Source organism: Lepidothrix coronata, unplaced genomic scaffold (assembly GCF_001604755.1).
Source record: "Lepidothrix coronata isolate B3197 unplaced genomic scaffold, Lepidothrix_coronata-1.0 Scaffold27, whole genome shotgun sequence".
Lineage (NCBI taxonomy): Eukaryota > Metazoa > Chordata > Aves > Passeriformes > Pipridae > Lepidothrix > Lepidothrix coronata.
The window spans coordinates 4,292,168-4,307,312 of NW_016690207.1; the positions used below are offsets into that span (position 1 = coordinate 4,292,168).

The 15,145-nt window shown below is 47.8% G+C and overlaps 1 protein-coding gene across 2 annotated transcripts in view; it reads left to right on the forward strand.

The window, feature by feature from the left end:
• The first annotated feature begins 923 nt into the window (after positions 1–923).
• The window catches only part of OPCML (opioid binding protein/cell adhesion molecule like), a 331,383-nt gene continuing 317,161 nt past the window's right edge, over positions 924–15,145 (forward strand). Inside the window, exons 1-2 of one of the 2 annotated variants that reach the window (XM_017809777.1) lie at positions 961–1,000; positions 5,918–5,958. The gene's annotated coding sequence lies outside the window, so the exon portion shown is untranslated. Of the gene's footprint in view, positions 1,001–5,917; positions 5,959–15,145 lie in introns of both variants that reach the window. The other variant, XM_017809778.1, reaches the window with a different exon arrangement.

The following is a 15,145-nucleotide window of genomic DNA, read 5'->3' on the forward strand; positions in this document are numbered from 1 at the left end:
AGAGAGAGAGAGAGAATGGGTGGAATGGAGATGCTTGTTGAAAATAGACATTAATAGTGTTGTGTTGAGTTGCCCAGCCACATTTAATCCTTAAAGCGCAGGTCTGCTCTGGGAGGTGATTTTTGGGGAGGGAGGGAGACCCTTGAGGCGTTCCATGTAATTTCTTCATGTCATTTGTTGACAAATTTACTCCGTGTAGTAACGGCAAAGGCATTTGCAGCCCCATCCCCTCTCCTGCTGCAGGTGGCCGTGGATCCCGGCAGTGCCGGGTGCTGTGGGCCCCCCTACCCGGGGGCCCAGGGGTGATGTTTGAGCTGAGATTGGCATTCTGTCTGGAACTGGGGTTTGTTTTTCCCAGCCAGGCGCTGCCTGCCAGCTCCCCGAGCCCTGCTCGGGGGAATTGGTGCTGTTTGGTTGCCTCTCTCCAGCCTGCCCGGGGACGTTCGCTTCTGTTTGTCTTGCGTTTTTCTTAATTTCACGGAGCTGAGGAGATCGATGGGAAGGTAGGCCTGGGATTTAAGGCTGCCTATAGCACGACGCCGTGACTGATGACCCCAGCTCTGCTGCTGCTCTCGGGGGTGGGAGCTTGCAGGGCTGCTGGTGCCAGGGCCAGCTGCAAGCCAAGGACTTGGTGCTGCAGGAGGGGTGATGTCCATGGGAGGGACGTTGTGTCCTTCCCGCATTTGCTCCTACCTGGAGACTGAGTGTTATCCGTGAAGGTCACGGTGCCGTGACCACCCTGGAAAAGGAGTGCTAAGTCAGTGCTGAAGCCTCTCAAAGGCTGAGTTTTGTCCTGGGAGCCCTTCCTGGAGCTGCAGAGCATGGAGAGCTGGTGGGACCGTGGCTCCTGGTGTCAGCAGAACGGTGCTGGAGTCTCGGTGCCGGCTGTATTGGAGATGCTTGTTGCCATAGAAACACCCTGTGGCACCGTGCTTGCTTGGAAGGAGGTGGCATTGGTATGTTGGCAGGAGCCTGGTGAGGACATGCTGCACTCCAGCAGGTATTGCTCCACTTTTCCCACCTGGAGCAAGTGCCTTTGGCCACTGGGTGTTGTGGATGGAGGGAAGAAGGGTTGTTGTGGGTGTCTGTACTGGTGGGGCTCCAAAGCTGAGCGCTGGAGATGGTGAGGGTGATGAGGAGATCACTTTGGTGGTGCTCCGTTGTCCTCCTCGGTGCAGTTTGTTCCCACTCTCTCCGTGCCAAAAGCTGATCTTCACCCCGGAAAAATGGTCTGTGTAGCCCCAGCTGCCCCCAGGGAGACCCTCTTCGTCCCTCCAGCAGCGTGGCAGCCTCTGCCGCCCCACCTCATCCCGAGACTGCTCACCCTTCATTTTAATGGCCCAATTCCACCGAGCAAATGAGGCAGCGCCTTCAATCCCTCCCCTCGGTCTGCCAGCTAATTAGCACTCCATTAACTTAACGAGGCTCTCCCGGCCACCCTGGACATGGACGGAGTGTGTGCAGTGCTGCCAGGCGAGGGGGAGGCAGCAGCCAGGCTTGGTTGGACCCGGGGGCTGCGGCAGAGCCCTTGTGGCCGGGCAGGGTGGCTTTGCCCAGGGTCTTGGGGCTGCTGAGGCTTTGCTGTGCTTTTGAATCCATAGTGGGAATGGCCAGGAAGGGGAAGGGTGGCGGGAGTGGCTGGCACTGCTGAAGGAGCTGGGTGTAGGTGGGAGGTTGTGTAGGCTGTGATGCTCCTGCATCCTGCACAACCCGCACTGCCCCGTGGCCAAGGGGGTGGAGCGGGATGCAGTGCCCCTCGGAGCAGATTCCCACCTTGCCCACTGCCCAGGCAGCACAGCAGCCCTGCCTCAGACAGCCCCAGCTCCCTGCCAAAGCTTTGTTTGTTGACTGAGTTAAATTTGCAATTTCATGGTTTGGTTACAATGAGTTTAGTTTATAAAATTCATGAGCTGTTTAGGGAGTGTTGAGAGGAGGGGTGAAAAACACGCCCGAGAGTCCACGGGCAGGGGGGGATGTGGCTGCTGGCACATGCCAGAGCGGGTCCTGGTTCGGGGACAGCGTGGGAGGAGCATGGGGGAACCTCGTGCAAGGGGACAAAGGAATGAGTCCCCGTGGGAGGAGAGGTGCTGGCTTCTCCTGGTGTCACCCACTGTTTCTTGACCCACACACTGGGCTGGGAGGTGTGCAGGGCCCTGTATTTCTGGTGGCCTGCAGAGAAACGTCAGATAAACAAGAAATCATTTCAAGGCTGGAGCTCAGAGGCTGCAGTGAGGGGGCTCAGCCTGCTGGTTCAGAGTAGGAATTTGTGGTTCTTTGGAGGTTTGGTTGGGAATCCACAAAATGAACTCCATTCCCCGGAACTCGGGAGGGTTGGGACAGGGAGAAGCAGCTCCCAGGAGCAGTGCCTACATGGGCGGTGGGCTTGAGCACATTGCTGGTGAAATAAGCTGGTTTATCCCCTTGCATTTGACTTTTCCAAGAGATTTCTTTCCATCCTCTCCCGTGTGTTTGGGGGCTGACTAGGGAGCAGTGCAGCCCCCCCAATCTCACCCTCCTCGCCACTGGCTGCTGCATCCTCCATCCCCCAGCAAAGGTGATGCTCCTCCAGGATCCTGTGCTGGACCTGCTGATGTGCTGCAGTGGGAATCAAAAAGCAAAGGGTCAGGAACGACGTAAACAAATACTAGCTAATTAACATTGGATGCTGGGGAGCTCAGGGGGAGGAGGAAGGGGAGGGCTTGCCAGAGGATACAAAGCCATGAGGTGCCTGTCCTGCTTGGCAATGGATGTGTGTGCATGAGCTGCCATGGCTGGGGCTGATGTTACTGTGACATCAGGAGGGGGCTGGTGTGCTTCCAGATTCCTTACCAGTCAGAAAACACCCCTGGATTCCACTGCAAATGCTAAGCTGTTGTTTTTTGGTGTTTTTCAAAAGAAACTCATTATTAGACTGACAGACTGCATGGTCTGTCAATCTGTGGAGCTGTTCATAGACACAGGCCACAAATAGCTACCAAAACCCCCTTTTCTTCCATTGTTTGTTGGGTTGTTGACTCCCCAGTGTCTCTGATTTCAAAGGCTTGGGAGCATCTCTGCCTCTCTTTGTATGGATGTGCTAAACAAAGCCCAGAAGTTATTGGTGGAAATGGAGCTGTAGATCAAGGCAGGCAGCTGGATCTGACCGGGATGTCCAAAAACTCTGAAGGGGATGTGATCCCCACAGACACCTGGATTTCATTCAGGTGACCTCTCCAGCAACATTGTCCATGAAGAAACCTTGCAGTTGCTCTCTGTGTTCTTTTACAGCCTTTGGGCTGTAATTAGTATATCCCTAGCTTGGTGAACTCTCCATTTGCAGCCATTCACCATGTAAATGTTTCCCTGTGAAGCCACTGGGCTTTTCTGGGAATCCTCATGTGTTTCTCTAGGAACATGACACACATGACATATGTTGATATACAACATGCAGGACCTAAGTGGGTCCTTCAGCTTGTACATGGGAGTCAGCGTGGCTGGAGCCTGTCTGGAAGGAGGTCCCCTTCTTGTGCCTTGCTTTTGAGGCACATCTTTTCCATCCAAAGTATTTAATCACCTAATTTGTGTTAAGGAGCATCAGCTTTTCGTTTCCAGCTGTGTCAGCACAGAAGACGTTTCCTTGCTAATGAATTCTGGACTTGAAACATCTCCTCTGTGTGTGGGGGGACATGAAAGGCCGGGGAGGGGACGAGACTTGGAGGTGCCTCGGGAAATTGGGGGCGAGGGCAGGGCCGAGCACAGAGACGAGGCCACCCGCAGATCCTGCTGCATTGTGCTCAGTCCAGTATCCAAATTTCAGCCTTTTAAGAGGATTATCAGGTGTCTGTTTGAATTACTCTGACACGAACAGTCACTCAGAAAATGTACATTCATTTGAAAGGTCAAGTACATCTGATTTCTGCGGTTGGTATGCGGGGGCTTCATCCTTTCAGCTCTGCCTTCCTTAATGAGATTCTTGTTTCAAAGAGTCGCGCTGTGCCCGGGATTTGACGGAGTCAAGTGTGGTGGAGAAGAGTTTTTGTTATCGTGTTTACCCTTTTATCTGCCTGTCCTTTGAAAGCTCCGTGGCACACAGCAAGGATGCAGCAGGATGGCCAACAGGGGCTGGTTTGCCAGCAAAATGAGGGGTTTGGGGGAGGTGTGTGAGTGGGGTGCTGCATCACCAGGAGTTGTGATTTCTGCATGGGAAGGCATCCAAATGGAGAGAGGGCTCAAGGCCTTTGAGGAGACCCCCAGTCACCACTGAGGCCTCGGGGGGTGGTGGGGTGTCATCAGCTCCCACAGAAACCGGGGAGGAAACAAAGCCAAGTTTGGCCTGGCCTGGCAGAATTGTGTTCCTTGATTAAATTAATGTGTATTGATATTTCTCCTGTTGTTTTGACTTCGCAGGCTGTTTAAATTCAGGCTTGTCACAACAAAATACAAAGGAGGTTGCTCGGAGATTGATTTTTTTTTTTTTTTCCCTTCTCTCTCTCTCTTTAATCCTGTCTCTGAAGAAGAGTATTTTAAAATTTTATTTTTTTTTTTCCTCCCCCTACTTACTTCCAGGTTGACAGCCAGAGGAGGCTGCAAACATTAAAACTGTTGCACAAATAATTATGTTAAAAACGCCGAGCGTACATTACGGAGGCAGGAGCTCCTTGATTGTAACGTACGAATCAATTTTCTGCGTCACAAAATTACTGACATCCGAGTTTGCTTTGCTGATTTATTCCCTCGAATGACGATGCTGTGACTGCCAGCCTACTTTTCCCTGGAGAGGTGTTTGGTTTTTTGCCTTTTTTTTTTTTTCTTGATGGGTGAAGCTTTGGTCTCCTCTTTGCTGTCAGTGCTGTCTCCTCCCTGCCTGAGCGTCGGTCCCCTCCGCTGCTTAAAAATAGAGGCTTTTATTCAGGCTGCGTCCCAAAACGCTCCGCCAAGTTAAATAATGTAGTCACAAAACCAAATATTGAATAATGACTGAGGGAAGGATTAAGGGAGACAGCCAAGGAACAAAAGAGGGATTCTCAAGTGTTTTGAACACAAAATTGAGAAGGCACAGATGCGCAGGAGGCTTTTTCTCTCTGCAGCCAGAGGACACAGATTAAAGGGGTCCTCCCAGGACTGTGCACCCCCAGCCAGCTTAAGCTGCCTAAATACCTCCTTAAATCCAACCTTTTCAGCAAGCCTGGCTGGTTTGAGGAATTTCTGCCGGAAATACATTGGTAGACTCATGGAATGGTCTGCGTTGGAAGGGACCTTAAAGCTCATCTCGTTCCAAACCCCTGCCATGGCCAGGGACACCTTCCACTAGAGAACCTGCCACTAGAACTTTTCAAAAGGATGTTCAGGGGAAATTCCTTGGGTTTTTTTGTGGTTGGTTGGTTTGTTTGTTTGTTTCTGGTGGAAAATTCCCATGGAGGCTTTTCTGGGCTCACTTTTCGGAGAGAAAACATCATTTTGTGGTTGTTCCTTGGGAAGGCTGCAGCCCAGGCAGCACCATCAACCCCAGTTCTGTACTCGATTCCGGTTCTGTGGGAAGATTTTAAGGAAAAAATGCCAGGGGTGGTGGTGGTGGGGAAAATCACAGGCATTTCATTTCTCATGCAACTCGTGGGATTTTTTAAATCCACCTCTGAGTTGTTGAGTTGCAGTAACCACAAGGTGGGTAGTTACTGGATACTCATATGGTGAGAAAGGAATAGACTGAAGGAATGAGCTTCAATGCTGCACAAAAACTTATGTAAATGTCTTCTGTACAGCTCGGAGAAAATCTAGGACTCCTCTAAATCTAGGAGTTGGAAATTCACCTGGGAAGCCATAAATTCAGTAGATGTCTTCTCTTCAATAAATTTGAAATATTGGCCAGGGGAGAAGCATCCCTATTTTGCAGAAGGAGTTACTGGACCTTCTGATTGTTTCTTTCTTTATTTTCCTGTAGGTCCAGAAGCGGTTGAAATGTAGCTCAGGATAAATTGCAAGGTGATGATTTACATGACAGGTGACACTAGAAAGCACATTATTCTAGGAGGAAGGATGAGATGGGATGTATTTACTGCCTGTCTGGGCAAATTATCCGCTCTCAGTTGTCTGGCATGTGCTTGTGTAGGGAATGCATGTGTCCAAAATAGCTGATAAAGTGGATGTGGGGAATAACAGTTAATAAATGCAACCCCCCCATGGCTGTGGCTGCATCCCTCACTCTGAACTGTCTTTAACTCCCTTGCTGGAGACAGTGGTGCTGGGGATGGTCTGAAGCTGGTTTTGAGGGAGGAAGCACTCAGCCAAATTCCTTGCTGCTTGTAGGGGTGAGAGGAGCACGGCTTTTGCCAGGAAAAGGAGAAGGATCTGTATTTGAGGGGACATCAGTGCTTGCAGCCCTGTGTGTTGTGATACTGGAGCTGCAGAGGCCAACTCCTCATCTCACCTCTCTTACTTGCTGAGGTTATAATGCCCCATCCCACCAGGGAAACTCCTCATTTGAGATCAAGCAAATTATCCTGTGCTGGCTGCTGCTGTTCCTCGCTCCTGCCAGGCTGGCTGTGATTTGCTCTTAATATTTATCCCTCTTCACCTTATATTTCTTACTGACGAGTAAAACAAAATAATGGAGTGGAGGTGGTAAACTCTAAGCTCCTGCCATCCGAGGGGACTGCAGCTCCCAGGCGGGGATGGTTTGGGAATTGCAATTGCAGTTTTGGAGCCCTGACCCCCACCGTGTTACCCAGCCCTGACCCTCCCTGCCGAGGCTGCTTCAGCCCATATCTATTATGGTTGGATTGCTTGTTTTTCCAGAAGGCTTTTTTTCCTGTCCCTCGGGGCTGTTTGCAGGATGATTGCTTTTTATTTTTGCGTGTGTGTGCCCACTGAGAGCTTGGGATCTCATCTGGCTCTTAAGGATATACTTCTGCTACCTAGCAGCTATTGTAGGTGGATGTGTAAATGAGTATCCTTCTGTTTACATAGAAATGGATATATAGTATAAAAACAATTTACTTGTAAGAGACTCATCCTGCCTCCAGAATATGTTTGAATCTTAACACAAGACAAAGTAATTTAATCCCTCCCAAACCCATATGTTGTTTGCTTCTCATTTTTTCCAGCAAATTTTACCTTCATCAAAAGATAAATCAATTTGTAGCAGCTATCGGCAGCTCTTTAAGCTGGAGAATTGAACAGCTTAATTAGGGAAAATATATTAAGGGATCTGAGAGATGCTAACCCGTTCAGTGCCTCCTCTTGGGCACATATCTGAGTGCTCTTGCACATGTCTGGGGCTCTGTAGATCCCCTCCAGTTTGTGTTTGCTGCTGTTTTTATCTGGTATTTTGTGGTGTGGGGATGGCAGGAGTGGTTTTACTGCCCTGTAAAACCTGGCTTTTCTAGGCCTGTCCAGTTTGAGGATTTGAAACTTATTATCTTCATTATCTTCCTTTTTTTTAAATTTCTTTAAATCAAAGCAGTAATAACTTCTTTTAATTACTTGGGGGCTCTCCCTGAAGCCCCTCCCCAGTGTCTGTGAGCACCCCTGTGCTGACCCCCTGGCAGTGGCTGCCTGGAGCGTGAGGTGTAGTCATGGCCTCACAGTTTACACACACAGATAGAACAGAAATGCTTTGGAGCACCATTTCCCAAACATTCCTTCTCATTCAGCACCGTTTGTATGTTTTGTTTGCACTTTGGAGAGGGGGGGATGGAAAAAAGCACCCGATAAAAGTGCAAACCGCATGAGTCAGCCTGAATCTGCTGTTGTGCCTCGCTCTTCCCATTAGCAAATACCAGGGATGAGTGTGTGGGGAGGTGGGGATCCCCTCATCCCTAAATGACAGCTTGTTTCAGTTTTGAATTCATTAGTAACGCTGCTCTGATGAACACTCCCAGCCTTCCAGGCTCAGTCAATGGCAAGTGCTCCTCCTGCCCAGCATCCCTGGGTCTCCTGGAGATCCCGGACAGCAGGGTGGCTGCTCTTGATCTCTCCCTTGTTAAGATGAGGACACGTCTCTGCTGGACCTGTGCTGGTGGGAGAAAGCTGCTGGGGCCTCAGTCCTGCTAGGAAGTGGATTTTGGAAAGGAGTTTCCTGCTGCTCCTGTTGGGGAGGATGAGCATCGCTGTGATCAGCAGAGGTTTTCTCAGAACTGTGCTTTGCAGCCCTCTCTCTAGGGCTCTTCCCTTGGGTGGTGTGTGGATACCTAGAGAGGAGCAGGCTATGCCCTGGCTCCAGCAAATAAGATCTTTTTCCTGCAAAGGCTGAGAATTTGCTGATCTCCCCAGGGCTTGTGGGATGGTGATTGGTTATAACAAAAAAACCCCCAGTGTTTGGTTAATTTAAGCTTCAGCTTGAGGTGCTGAGATAAAATAGAGCTGATATCAGGATGGTCTTGCTTAAAAAGCAGAGCACTGTCAGCGTAGACTGAAGTGTTCTCCATCTGTTCCTGTGGCTGTTAAGAGCCAATATTAGACAGCTCTGCTGCAGTCTGGGAATCTGTGGTGAGTGCTCAAGGGAAAAGCTTCATGTGGGAAGTTTTTCCCTCCTTTGCCTTGCCTTAGGTTAACTCACACCCCAACCAGCCAGGCTGTGCGGAACTAAGTGTTCCTGGTGATGTTTAACATCTTCCACTTCTCCCTGAAAGGACAGGGACGAAAGGGGAAGGTGAAACATCAGCTGGAGGATCTCCTTGTCATCCGCTTGACAATCTCCTAATGGCCTAAGAAGTGGTTTCATTGCTCTTGGAGCTTGTAACACATGGCAGACCTTGAGGTTTCTCTTCTCCCACCTCGTGGTTTTTGTGGTTTTTTTTTTCCGCTCTGCAGCGACAGAGACCAAGTTTTGCTGCCGAGGGAAATGATGAAACTTAGAAAACGAGAAGAGGTCTTTGTGACAGGCTAACACCTCGGATTGCTTTGAACTTGATACTGAAATACATAGACACAATTTTATTCCTTCCTTGCAGGTGGCTTATTGCGTGGTAGCATGTGGGGGTCTGTGCCCAGCCCCACACGTGTGTGTACATGCACAGTTATTCTTGCCTCAGCACAACGATTTCCTAACGATCTCTTACCCATCCAAGACAGATTGCTTTTCATGGTTCAGTGGCCGCAGCTCAGGCATCCATTTTAATCAATAGAACAGTCAAAAGAGAGAATAGATTTACTTGTTTCTGGTTTTTTACATTTAATTGAAAATTTTCGAGTGATTACAAACATAGCTATTGTATAGATTGTGGAGTTTAGAAGACAATAAGTGCCAAAAGAAAAATGTCCCTGGAGCCCAGACTCTTCCCGTCGAGATGCACAATAGATGTTGGTGGTTTGTGCCTGGCCTTGTCCTTTCTTCTTCTTTCTCATGGTTTGTAAAAAGCGGGATGGATTTAATGGGGTTTTATCCAGACACTTCAGGGAGCGTCTGCGCTGGTCTGTGATGAACAACATTAAATCCTCTTACCTGTGACGAGGGAGAATCTCCCTTCACACAGAGCACAGAAGTACCAAGTGACCCCTGGAGATGCATCATCCCATGAGCCACCTGGTCATCAAACACATGTGAGAATGGGCTGTAAAAACTCTCCAGATGCAATAAAAAAGGGTTTAATTGTAATGAGAGCTGTTTGAAAAGCAGTATCAGGGGAAAAGAGCTTTTTGGTCATGAATAGGGGAAAATATATCTATTTTCTGTTGTGTTTTCAGCAGTCTTTCCAGCCTGGGCCTCTAAGGTGTCACAACCAAGTCCCTCCTTCAGAGGGGATAAATAATTGTTGAATAAAAGGGGCTTGGGATACTTGCTAGTGCCCAAAGGTGGGTGCTGCTGTGGCATTTATCCCTTACTGCCATGCAGGTTAACCCTTCCCCACTGCACTGGAATGTTACATTTAATCTGTTTACTGTTGTCAGTGTATGTATCTAAAATGGGTGTGTTTGTGGAGGTACCACATATATAATAATTCTTTTGAAATTTGAATAAATGTGTGCATGTAACAACAATTATCTGATTTGTTGCGTGGTCTTGAGGAGGGGGTCTCCAGGACCCCCATGGTTTCTGAGTTTGCAGATTGGATTTATGCCTGAGAAGCTTTGCCCTTTTTTTCTGGGGATTCTTTGGGAAAAATAACAAGCCATCCTGTCTCTCTGCTTGTAAATTTAATAAACCTGGAAGAAGCAGCACAGCAGCTGAACATATCAAAGCCATAGACTGTTAACTCCAGTGCAGGAAAACTTTAAAAATAGTCATCGAGACCCCTGTGCTCTCTGCAAAATGAGATCTGAGTCCTCTTTAAGTTGTTTTTAATAGCTGGAATTACTGAGGATTGGTGTTACCAGCTAATAGTTTGGGGAGCCAGCTGCCCGTTGGGTGCCCGTGGTGATATCATTTACACTGGTGCTCCTGCCACAACCTCTCGAGCGCACGGGTCTCCTTGCAAATTAAAGCTGAACCTTGTGTGCTGGGTGTGCTCTGTCTCCCAGACGGGCAATTTCCTCGATACTTTTATTGTCATCTCTGATTTACTCGGCTTCATTGCCTGCTGGAAGCATATTTGTTCCAGCATGGGCCAAGATGTGACTCCGGAGGAGCCGCTGTCATCCTCCATCTAGTCAAGGGCGATGCCGCTGTCAGCTTGCACTAAGCGTGGCTTCCTCCCTCCAGCCCAAACCCAGGGTGCAGCTCTTAGGAAAAGCTGGTGATTCCAAGTTTGGAGATCCCTTCAGAGAAGAAAAGTGGGTCCCAGGGTGGTTTTGTTTCGTTTTTTGTCTTGCTTATCCCCCGGTATGAGGGTGCGAGCTGGAGAACCCCAGTGCGACGAGGGGCGATGAGCGAACACGTCCTGCAAAAACATTTTGCTGCCTCCAGAAAAGTTTATGGGTTCATTGCCATTCCTCTCTTGGCAGCATTTTAACTCTTCACCCCCATAGCACTTCATAGATTCGGGGTGGGTTTTCCCCACTCCATACCCCTCACCAGAAGGAAATGAGGGTTTTGAGGAAGAACAGATCCTTTCTGCCATTTTCCTTCCCGACACAAAATCAAATCCTCCTTGAGGAAAAGCTTCAAATGCAAGACTCTGACCGGCCCAAATTAGGGGGGACTTAATTTACTGTGGTAAAATACTTTTGAGAGCAGCAGATGAAAACTGCAATTTAAGTGCCTAATATTATAATTATATACCGATGTGTTTTATTAATGGGATTGAATGCTCGTGGCTTTGTAGTAATGAGGTTTTTTGAAGATCCATATAATAGAGTTTTCTGATGGGAAGGACCCCAGCCTGCTGTTCCCTCTAAAAAGCACCTTGAAAGTCACAGAGCAGTCAGGGACAGGGTTAATTCATTGACTTGAGTGGTAATTAGTTGCCTGACTCCTGGAGGAGCCCTTCTTAGAGGGGAAGAGGAACCCAAAGCTCCTGCTCGCGGCGCCATGTGGATAATATGAATCTTACTGTGGTGGGACGAGTGACTCTCGAGCAAATGAAGTGTTTTGGGAACCTTGGAGATGAAAGGTTTTGTGTTGACAAATTAGCACTTAGCAGATTGCTGATATTAAAGATCTGTGGGTTTGAACAGCGTGTTCGGTCGGTCCTTTCTAACACAGGGGAAGAAATAATTTTCCTGTCCTCTAACGTTATTTTAAATCTACTTCTGATAATGAACGGGGAGAAAAAATGAAACCCTTGAGTGCTTTCCTAGACCAGGGCACTCCCTCCCACCAGGGTTAGGCTGGGTCAGTTAAAATGATGCATGTTTATAACTCGCATAGTCCATGTGGAAAAACCCTGAACGATTTCACGTTTTGAAATAAAGTCTTTAAAGCAGACTTCAGTTTTAAAGAAAATGTTGAAATGGGTTATTCTGATAATTTAATTTTTTTTTTTTTCCTTATTGTGAATTTATCACAACTCAGTTTCCTGGGAATTAATTTTGACTTTGATAAAGCAACATGTTGTATTAATTATATTAATAGCCACATTAATTATATAGCTGATAGTGCATAAGAATTCAAGGCTTTCTAAGACTGAATAGGGAGAGCATTGAAAATAAAGTAGCAAATTGCAGAGCTGTTATAATACGAACTGGATGTTCCTTACTAGGTATCTTTTGACAGGGAAAAGTAATTTTTCAAAATCCACCACAATGCTCTTTACAAATCCTGCTTTTCTCTAAACACTCTCCTTCTATGCGAGAGCGTAATTAGCTTTTGTTAACTTCTGTATGGGCAGTTTTCATTTTGCACTTTCTTTGGATACCGTGGCTGCTTTTCTAAAATAGCTGGAAGTTTTGCTTCTTTCCTTGGCATCTTTAGTCTGCAATTTTCGTCACAAGAAAAATTCATGTTTGGCCTCCCCTCACTAGTTAAGTGTCCTTGATGCATTTATTTAGGAAATGCAAAGCCAGGCTAATGTTCACCTTTCTCTCTTTGTTAATTAACCCATTGTGTACAGTCATATTTTATTTGGCAGCTTGACTTGAGTGCCCAGCTGGGAGATGAGCCATGAGAGGAGAAACAGGAGCTTTGTGTTGAGTTAATATGTGGATTTTTGTAGCTTGTTGATGTTCCCTAGAACATCTGCTCCTTGGCACTGTCCATCTCAACCTGGATCCTTCCAGGAATGATGGAACAAGATCTAAGGAAGGAGAGGTTGGAAAATGGGGGTGCAGATGGGAAAATGGGATGTAGAGTGAGAGACTTACCCTCCTGCTGAGGGGATGCTGTGTCTGCATCATAGAGCAAAATGTTTGGAACTTCTTCAGGGGAAAACCTACCTGTGTCCTCCCAAACCTTGTCTGGCTTTCAGCATCATCCTCAATCCCTTGTGGCAAGCTGGGTTTCATGAGGGTGGGATGGCAAGAGATGGGAAGATCCCAGTCCTTGCCTACATCCCTTCTGCTCTTCTCATCCATGGTCTCTGTCAGTAATGAGGTGGGAAGACTGGGCAAGGAGACAGCTCCAGTGCCACCCTGTCCACCCCCCTATTATCCTGCCTTATTACATTGTAATAAATTGAACCATTCCACTTCATTATTTCATATTTGAGGAGATTTATAGATTGTCCCGGTGGCTGAAGAGGCAGTGATTAAAGGAGCAGTGTGCTAATGAATGAGCCTCAGCACAAAGCCTTTTTAATTAATGCACAGCCCAGGGGCTGTAAACGCCTTGCTGATAACAAGCCTGGCCCATTCAGGACATGAACTGACAACTTTGCACAGAATGAAGGCTTATGTGGAGACATGGGTATGGTATTGAAATGGCAATTAAGGCTAATAAAATGATTTGTCTGCCTATCCATCGCCCTCCTTCGGAACGCCCGGCCCTTTCCCTGCCTCGGAAGTAATGGCAGGTGGAGATCTCATTTGGCTCCTCCAACCTTCCTTCGGTGATTTAATTTACAGCCTGGCTGCTGCATCTGTTCCTTCACGAGGCTCTTTCAGTCGTGTTAGAGTCTGGTTTTCACTCCAGGCTATTCTGAACTCGCCTGAAATTTCCCTGAGTCAGATTATTTTGTCCAGTGTTTTCCACTGGTATTTTTTTAAAAGCTTTTCTAATGGAGTGTCTTGCTGGGAGAGGAGGGAGTGAACTCGTTGGCAGCTGTTGTCCATCTATCCATTCATCCTTGACTGGGGGCTGGTCAGAGTGCTCAGCTAAGCAGAGAGTGGGCTCACACAGCCCTGGGATGGGAGGGAGCCTGCCAGGATGAAGTGTCAGCTTTGCTGCAGGATGGCCTCAAACCTGTCCCTGCTTTTTGATGGGTTTTGTGTTCCCTTCTGGCACATTCTGTGCTTGGTGGTGTCAGTACATGCTGCTAAAGGCTCTGTGCTCTGGAAAAAGCGACTTTGAAAAAGTGCATTAAGGAACAAATCATTGCATAAACAGTGTTAATAAGTCCCCATTGTCCTGGGCAAGTTACAGGGAAGATGAACAGCATAAGCAGGTGGTTGCTGCTCCACTGAATTCTGAGGTTTGTGCCAGATCCTGCGTGGTGGTGCTTTGGTGACTTTAATGCTGTGCTCTGGGTCAAGCAAAACACCCTTGATGGGTTCAGTAGCACACAGTGATCATGAGCTGAACCCAGCCAGACATCACTGATGTGGTACAGGGCTGGACAGCTCTGGAGTATTTGGGAATGCTCTGCACCTCTGAGCATCCCCAGTGGCTTGGGAGAGATGAGAACCCAAAGCCCAGCACCATCCCTTCTTAGCAGGATTCAGCTTCTCTATTTCACCTCACTGAATCCCTGACAGGTGAAAGCACTATTTTTCAGTAAGGGATGTGGGAAGAAGAGGTGGCAAACCTTCGAAACAAACAACAAAAAAAATAGACAAAGATATAAATGATGCTGCTTGTGGCCTGCAGATTTAATGATATTTGCCCGCTTGATTGATGAAGATGATGAACGAGCCTTCGTGGCCTGTTGAGGGTGAAAAGTCTAAGTACCAGGATGGGGAGTAAATCAATCACTTCTCACTCCCCTGCCAGATGGGTTCATCAGTTAACTGTGGTTCCCAACAGTCGTACATTACCCCTGGCTGAGGGACGGCACGTCGGCGGTGGCTGCTGACTCTTCTCTGCAGAGATCGATAACCCGTGGCCAGTGGAAGGAACACAACCTAAATGAAACCACCAAAACTCCTCTCCAACTTTACTTCTGTGTCAGATTTCGTTTGCTAATGCACACGTTCCCATAAAGTGTCTCACAAGGGTCAGGCTGGGCGGCTGGGCCATGCAGTGCTGTGGTTTTCAGGGTCAGGTTGGACACATGAGCTGGAGCATGTGGTGGAACGTGCTGGTGGTTTGTTGAAGAACAATCTCTGAGTGCTTGCAATGACCCTTTTCTTTTTTTCTGTTGTTTTTTATGGCCTTTATTTAGTGTTTGAGCACTTGCTCATCATTTCCACGCTAAAGCCTAGAAGGTGGGGGTGAAGAAGGGTTCTGTCTCTACTTTGGGCAGAGGAATTTGGGGTGGAGGAGCTGAGGGTGGGGATTGTCTCATCCAGATCAGAGCTTACAGTGCTGGACTCCTGTAGCACTCAGAGGGCTCATCCCTTTGGCATCACAAGACATGTCCTCTACCTGCCATCACAATGTTATACCTTCTTTGGGCCAGGACTGTATCTTTATTATTTTGAGAAATATTTACCTGACAGTTGGCAGAAGTCCCTGAATTATTTGAGGATGCGTTGGTAA